We start from the raw sequence: 7729 nt of genomic DNA, 5'->3' as shown, positions 1-7729 counted from the left end.
TTTCATACTACTGAACTGTACCCTTAAAAAAATGGCTAAAATGATCAACTGCATGTTATAGATATTTTATTGTAATTAAAAATTTTAAATTAAAATGTTTACAACTTTGTTTTACTTCATTTAATAATATCAAGTGAGCATCTTTTCATATCAACAAATATTTTTTGTATTATTATTTCAGTGGCTACACAACAGTCTATTTTTTATTACATAGCTTATTTAATCAAATCGCTTTTTTTTGAAATTCGGTTTTCTACAAAGCTAAACATCAGAAGCAAACTGCAATGAAGGCCACTGTAGCTACACCTTTACCAAATGCATAATTATTTCCTTAGAATAAAATTTCAGGATCAAAGGAGACTAGAGCTCGTCAGGGGTGAGGCAGATGGGAAATGTAATATGAATGCTGAAATATGAAAACCAATCAATCAGCAAAGAATTGAAGTGGGGGTGTGATATAAATTAAGTGCTACACAAAATAGTTCTGGTTGGAGAAAGGAAATGTTATTTATCCATTCACTTACTCCATATATAAATTATACTGAGACTCTGCTGTGCACCATTGTTCTAGACACTGTCATTTCAAATCGTCTTAAAACCAGGCAAGAGAGAAGTAAATCAACAATTTCAGGGCAGCTTAGGACAGGAGGAGATGGAGCTATGTCCCAGGTCTAAAGGGAGCAGAAGAGGAAATTGACCAAGGGAGAAGGCTTCCTAAAGGAAGTAGCTGTATGTCAGTGAGCTGAGTGTGGACAGAAGAGTCAGAGTTATTTACACTAAGAAAGGGGATAACTAAATGGGGTAGCCCACCTCCGAACTGCCGGATGATGCCTACCTCCTATATTCACACCCCCTGTGTAGCCTTCTCTCCCACGGGATCAGGGCTGTTCTGAGTGACCAAGAGAGAGTGGTAGAGATAACACTGTCTGAACTCAGAGGCTAGATTATAAAAAGCACTGCAGCTTCTATCTTGCTCTCTTGCGATTACTTGTCCTGGAGGAAGCCAGTTCCTGGGCCATGAGGATATGCAAGCAACACGCATGAAGAAGAACCGAGGCCTCCCACCAAGAGCCAGCGCTACCTTGCCAGCCATGTGAACAAGGCTCCTTAGACGTGGATCCCCCTTTGACCCCGCAGGAGACTGCTGCCCTGGCCAACATCTCAACTGAGGCCTCCTGAGGGAGCCCAAGCCAGAACCAAGAGCCATACCAAGTGATTACTGTTTTTGTTAAGCCACTAAGATGTCTTGGGGTGATTTGTTTCTCAGCAAAGTTCTAGAGAAAGCACGGAGGAAGGCACGGGAGAGGAAGTAACATCTGAGTAGAGAACCCAGGAGCGAGGGAGTGGACAAGTGACAGGGACATCATGCCGGGATGTGTCTGGACCGTGGGATGGGGGTGGAGGTGGGAAATGGTGGAGGCCAGAGAGGAAAAGGTTTTGTGGAGAGCACGCTAAAGGTCCTTAAGTTTAACCTGTAAGTCGGTGATTTTTGAACCGGCCCCTGCAGACCCCAAGGGCTTGACGCCTGCCCGCCAGGCCACCTGATGAGGGGCGGGCAGGATGGCAAGGTGTGGTCTAGCCTCCACCTTCCCCCATCCCCGTTTCAAACACATTGTGCTTCCGATTAGTCCTAGCTTTGAAGGCCGTATTCCGCGGCCAGAATTTGGAAAACCATCTCTGTTGGCAACGGAAGCTGTGGCTTCAGAGACTCAGTCACGAAGTCTGAGTCATTCATCTCTTCTCCCCACACAGGAGGGCGGGCCAGGCCCTGAGCGCCGCCTGTAAAAACTGTGCAGGTTTTCCGGATCAGCGTCAGTAGCAACGTGGAATGGGAACCGACCTTGGGCTTTGGGTAGGGCTCGCATCTTATCAAGGCCCCGCGGAGCGCAGCGCCACAGCCACGCGGCCCTTCCCGCGGTAACGAGTCCCGCTTCCCCGTGGCGCAGCTGCGCTGGGCTCCGGTTTCAGTCCCTGCTTCCCAAGAGATGCAGCCACTCACTGAAGGCACACCCTCCCTCAGTGCCCGAGCTGGGGTTTCTCGCCGGACTCCGGACTCTGCGGCGCATTGTTTAAGGTCTTAGGCCACCAGTTAAAAACCGTGGAACTGCAAGGGGTGTGCGAGGCCAGGGCACAGGACCAGCGCGGAGGGGTGCGGGTGAGGGGAAGGGAGGCGCAGGGAGCGGTGCAGCCTGGCGGTTGGAGCCAAATCTGTTTCCTTCCGTGCACAAGAGAAACTCGTGTTCTCTGAGCGCCCTGCGCTCTCTCTCGTGCTGTGACACTTCTCGAAACGTCTGACACGTTCAAAGGGGTCAGATTCCCATTTTCTGGCACTTTCCAGAAAGATGAAACTCAGGTAAAGAGAGGAGGAGCTTTCCTTTTCCGTATTGCGCCTACCTCCGGAGGTGCTGACCTTGGCGACTCGCGCGCTACGTGGCGCACAGCGAGCGGGTCCGCCGGCTGCTACGTGACTGCGTGCTCGCCGCGCCCCTCGCCGCCCCGCCGGCGCCCCCGTCCGCGCGCTCGGCCGCCCGGCGTCCTGGGGGAGGGGGGAGGGGGAGGGGGAGGGGGAGGGGGGGGGCGGGGCCTCGGGGGGGGGGGGGGGGGAACGAGGGACTGGCGAGACTGTGAGGCCCCTCCAGCTCTAAGGTCTGAGGTTTTGGTGTCAGCAAAGCGCCATGGGGTTCTTGGGATCACAGGGCTGACTTAATTTTGTCACCCACGGCTTATAAAACCCACGAAAAGGCCACTTTAGAATCAATGTGGATTTAGATATAATAACCGTAACATCATTACTATATTTACTAATCACTTTAAATGGTAGGCTGGGATCCAAATCATTACTTCCATTTTACAGATGACGAAATTAACATCGTTTCTTTTAATACTAATAATTATCAATACTAATAATCACTATTACTAAAAATGTAAATTGCTAAAGAACATGCAGATATGAAACTCCTTCTGGAGCCACTTTCAAAGAGTGCTCCTGATCTGACCTTAAACAAAAGGAAAGGGCAAAGTGATGTTATCTTTTAGGTCAGGAAAATAAACAAGAGTCTTCTGTTTTCTTCCCTCTTTTGTAAGCAGTGACATTTGAGAGGTTTCTCACCAGCAGGTTTTTGCTTATGCCTGAAAATTATCTGACTGACATTAGCCTAAACAAGGGGCAGGGGGCGATCTGAGGGGACCTCCCTTGTGCTTCAAATAATATGTTGTGAGGCCACAGAAATGGGGGCTACAGTTTTCAGGGAAATAGCTTCTTGCTCAGTTTATTGGGTGGGTTGCATAGTCTCCCCGACCCCTGAAAATGGTCAGGAGGGTAGCTTCCTTTGTGGGGCAGAACCCCAAAGAACCCCAAGGGTAGAGGTCCAGCTATGGAACTGGTGTGGAGTGGGAGTAGTGAGGGTGGTACAGGAATCCCATCTGCAGAGCCCCTTCTCACTGTGCATTTTAACCTGTACTATGGTCTGAGGAGGTTGCGATGATTCTTTCTTACGTTATAAAGCTCAGAAAAGTTGCCTCAAGTGAAACAGCTAGGAAGTAATACAACTGGCTTTCAAACCCAGCTATCTGAACTCCAACTTCAATACTGTCTCCTATTTCAAAGTCCTAGACATCAGGAAGGTTCTCAGGTCCCATCAGAGTGATAGTGCTGGGCTGGCTGAGACTTCCAGGGGAATGAGAGTGGGGGTCTCTCTAATCTACCATGATCTGGCTCCAAAGCAGTGGGATTCACTAAAAGCAGAGTCACACAGCAAGAATTGGCAAACTCACCCGTGGGACAAATCTAGCTCACGAAAGGCCAGCAAGTTAAGACTGGCTTTTATATATTTTAGTGGTTGGGGAAAAATTTTTTTAAAGATTTTATTTATTTATGTATTTATTTGAGAGAGAGAGAGAGCACACATGAGCAGGGGGGAAGGGCAGAGGGCGAGGGAGAAGTAGGGAGCCCAACGCCGTGGGACTCCATTCCAGGACCCTGGGATCAAGACCTGAGCGGGAGGCAGACGTTTAACTGACGGAGCCACCCAGGCGCCCTGGGGGAAAAAAATTTTTTTAAAGAATATTTTGTGACATAAAAATTGATGATATTCAAGTTTCCATAGCCATAAATAAAGTTTTATTAGAACATACCCATGCTCATTGTGTCTACGCCTGCTTTCACATTACTAATTCTGACTTGAATAAAATCGATTATTATTCACCATAATTATGCTCAATAAAGTCACCAGGAATACTGAATTAGCAAATACGGAACCATTGCTCCTGAGGGAAATACAGGGTTAGGTTTCTGCAAGCCTCTGGTCACAACATTTTTGTCAACAGATGAATACATAACCTTACTTTACATGTATTTCTGTTTAAAGAAATTTTATTTTTATATACTGTTTATTCACTAACATTGAACTCGTGGTCAACTTGCTCTTGGACAAAACTTATCTAATGCACACATTTGTCCCCTTCAAAGTCACATCCCAGCTGTCTTGTGCACTGGAACACTATGCTTGTGTGCCATTTTAAACACCAAAATCACTCACCAAACACACACAAAAAATGACCCGCAATGGACCACAAAAAGGACATTTATGTTCAGTGTGAGAGCTGAAATGAGAAGACAGAATGTCGCCTTGTCCAACTTCACATCTGGGAACACAGGTGTCAGGCAACTCACATTTTTCGTGGCTCTGCACATGTCCATGAATGACTGCAAAGGCACCACAAGTATTGCCTTTGGGGTTATAAATAAATTTTAGTGAGTGGGACAAATTCGTGACTATGGAATCCAAGAATAATGAAGATCCACTGTACTTGCAGCAGGGACCATGTGGACTGCAAATTTTTGGGTGGCCCTTTATAAAAAGTTTACCAGCCCCCGCTATCCAGTGTTCTTAGCTTTTCCCCCAAAGAGAGGGAAATGGGCACAAGGGAACACCATCATGGTGCCCAAAACAGAGGGCGCTCATAAGGAAGAGCAAAATGAAATGGGTTATGAGGTCAGGAAACTGGGAGCTCATGTAATTGAAGGTGGAAAGAATTTCTAAACTGTCTGGCAAAGCTTCAGTTTCTCCTCACCACAGATGTCCTGGTTTTCATTCAACAAACATTTTTTCCAGTACCTTCTAACGTGCATGGGTCTGTACTGGGTGTCTAGTTTAGCTAGTAACCCTCTTACTGAAACTGAAACCATGAAGCGCCGGGGGGTGGGGGTGGGGAGAGAAGACTTGAAACAAAGCCTGACCAGTTTATCTTGGAGATACATATATATGGACTTGGATATTATATGCTTGGACAAGCAGCCTCTGAAACAGATGATTTTCAATACTTGTTTGCTTGTTATGACTTCCTGATTGCAGAAAAGGTTTGAGACGGCTCACAACCAAAGCTCGGGCTAACATGAGGATGAGGGAGACTAGTGGGGCGGGTGGGTGGGGAGTCTGAGAAGTTGTGCAATACAAGGGGGCCCTGGGATTGTTACATTGAGTTTCAAATTTGATTCTCAGGTTCTCATCTCAAAAAACTTAGGTTGGCGGGGATAAAGTCAGTTCTGAGAGCAAACTCAGGGGACAAAGGGCCTTCTGCAGTCCTTAGGAGTAAAATGGTTTCCTGATGTGAGGTTTCTCGGAGTGGAACTGGGAGAGACAGGGGCCCTGGCTCCACAAACTCAAGCCGATCCAAACCAAATGCTTAACTGCTTCCTACCACGATGGAAACGCAATTCTGTATTTTCTTTGGAACTTACATATTAAATGTCTGAGTATTTACTTTTCCCATGTCTGGCTGTACCCGAAAGAAAGAACCTAAAGTACCAAGAAGAGTGATGCACTGAATAATTTTGAAATAGCCCCATCACAGGGGACGTTCTCACCCAGCCTCTGGCTCAGGGTTGGAAGGCATCCATTCAGCGCAGAGAGACCATAGTTCGTTGTTAATTGAGGGGCAATCCGTAGACTAGAAATTTTAAGACTGCTGTGGGGTGTAGAGGTGTTTCAGGCAAAGCCAGGAACTTTTCTCAGGAAATGGTTCGGGGTCCACCCTAGCCATGAACAAGTCACAGCTTTATTCTACAGGGAGGGCTAGAGGTGATTTCATCCTGGAAGATTTTCAAAGGCCACCACCCCATGAAAATATTCCAGCAATGCTTACATTTCTATGGACCAAAAAAAAAAAAAAAGCCTGTTTCTCCTAAGCCCCTCATGGAGACCAGTATACCTGAGGTCCCTTTATTCCTCTCCTGACCCTTTGTCTAGAAGACATATTTCTTCTTCCTAGTTCTTGACATAGAGACAGAGGCTCAGATCGATTAAGGACTGGAGCCCTAGAATTCCACTCCCACTGAGATTTTCCATCGGTCAGGTGCTATTACTGCCAACTAGCAGTGCTTAGTGATACCAAAGTGTAGCCATGGGTGGAATATTAAGTAACAGGCTGTGTGTTGGGTGACAGCAGAATTCTGCTCACCCCCACCCCGTAAGCACACACACTACAGCGCTATCAGCTCGGCCTCGACCTAAACCTATGTCATTCCCAAGCCCGACAAGTGGGGGTTGGCAAGTCCTCATGGGGCGGGGGGAGGGGTCAGAATTCATCCTAGCCACCTGAAGAGCTAACAATCCACCTGAGCATTCGGTCTCATGAAGTGGATTTCACGTAAGGGGCGTCACCCAGCGAGTCATTGAACTGGGCATCTCTATATTGAAATCCTCTCCGCCCTCTGCCTCCTCAGCCCCTCCCCTCTGTCAGAAGTCTCTGCAGATTTTTTTTTCTTTCTTTTCTTTCTTTCTCTTTCTTTCTTTCTTTCTTTCTTTCTTTCTTTCTTTCTTTCTTTCTTTCTTTCTTTCTTTCTTTCTTTCTTTCTTCTTTCTTTCTCTCTCTTTCTTTCTTTCTTTCTTTCTCTCTCTCTTTTTTCTTTCTTTCTTTCTTTCTTTCTTTCTTTCTTTCTTTCTTTCTTTCTTTCTTTCTTTCTTTCTTTCTTTCTTTCTTTCTTTCTTTCTTTCTTTTTTAAATTTGACAGAGAGAGACACAGCGAGAGAGGGAAGACAAGCAAGGGGAGTGGGAGAGGGAGAAGCAGGCTTCCCGCTGAGCAGGGGGCCCGATGCGGGATCCCAGGACCCTGGGATCATGACCTGAGCGGAAGGCAGACGCTTACGACTGAACCACCCAGGCGCCCCTCTCTGCAGGTTTCTAAGCCCCTCTGCACACCTGAGACCCAGCAGGTGCTAGAGATAATGCTAAAAATATGATCAGACGGGTAGACTGTAAGCCCCTTCATGTCGGGGATTAATTTGAAGGGATTTGTCAAGTGCAGGGGTCTCCTCCCGGCTTGGTGGAATCCCAGACCCTCCTTGTGGACTGGGGTGGAGAATCCCCTTCTGGAATCAGCATCTTTGAGCCAAGATGCGGCCCTTCCCGTGGTCCTGGCAAGTGACATTTGGAAGCACTACAAATGTATGAGTCTCAACTCAGAGTCTGAACGTAAAACCTCAGTGCGTCAACCTCGTTTACGTCTTTTTATTTTTTCTTCCCAGCTTGTTGCAACCAAATTAACTCTCTTTGTGGCTCCTCGAAGCTTCTTCCCGAGGTGAGGCTTTAGGCAAAGATAAGAGAGTGTGAGAAGAGGCCCTTTATCTGGGAAGAGAAATGTGAGGATTGAAAACAGAGGTTGGCGATTAAATTACATATAATACGTTTCCTGTCCATTACAGACGGATGTCTGACAGTTCAAAGATTT

The sequence above is a fragment of the Callorhinus ursinus genome, unplaced genomic scaffold (assembly GCF_003265705.2).
Source record: "Callorhinus ursinus isolate GAN/ISIS: 27379988/994484 unplaced genomic scaffold, GSC_fseal_2.0 scaffold17, whole genome shotgun sequence".
In the NCBI taxonomy this organism is placed as follows: domain Eukaryota; kingdom Metazoa; phylum Chordata; class Mammalia; order Carnivora; family Otariidae; genus Callorhinus; species Callorhinus ursinus.
The sequence above is the reverse complement of the archived record's forward strand: the minus strand, read 5'-3'. Positions refer to the sequence as shown.